Consider the following 789-nt stretch of genomic DNA (forward strand, 5'->3'; position numbering starts at 1 on the left):
CAGAACCCCCCTGCTAGCCAGGGAAGAGCTGCTAGCCCTTCCTGCCCCTGCTGCCTGCCTGTTCTGTGCCCCTGCCTGACCATCATGGTCTCATATGGTCTTTCATTGACTGAAAAGTCCTCATGCACCACTTGACTGTAGTTAAGATGGCTGACTCTTTCCACTCTGATTTCCCCTCCATCTCATTGCTCCTCACGCCCCTCATGTTGGAGTGCTCATAGACATTTTTAGGCTCTGGCTAGGGATGAGACAGCTTTATGTAGTTTGCGGTCACTTCTATGTGTGGTTGCATTACTGCTAGTCTTCGAGCACAGGAATGGCTTCCAGGAATATTGTTCTGATTCAGCCAGCAGGGTCAGAGATGATATCTAAATAATAAACATTTCCCCAGCACCTGTTTTCAGAAATACGTCAGCAGTGGAGGAGAAACAAGTATGGATCCAGAAACTAGTCTATGGAAAACTCTCTCTCCTATCATATGTATAGAGTTGTAAGCTTGTAAGGCTGTTCACATCCATGCCTATTTAAAATGGAAGTTCTCTCCTGCAGAGAATATACTCAATAGTGCAATATATACACTTATAACACAGACATATAAATACGTCTCTTTTGAACAATTTCGGTAAATGTATTTTGCTAGAGCTCCTGTGTAGTAAGGCAGAACTAGAGGAGTACTGCAAATAGAAGCAAGCTTTTGTGTGAAATGAGATGTCTTATGCATCTCACTGTATCTGATTACATCTTAGCTTGTCTGATATATTTTATCCCAGTGAAGTCCACAAGTTCTAG

The sequence above is a fragment of the Mandrillus leucophaeus genome, unplaced genomic scaffold (genome assembly GCF_000951045.1).
Source record: "Mandrillus leucophaeus isolate KB7577 unplaced genomic scaffold, Mleu.le_1.0 Scaffold1382, whole genome shotgun sequence".
NCBI classification, from domain to species: domain Eukaryota; kingdom Metazoa; phylum Chordata; class Mammalia; order Primates; family Cercopithecidae; genus Mandrillus; species Mandrillus leucophaeus.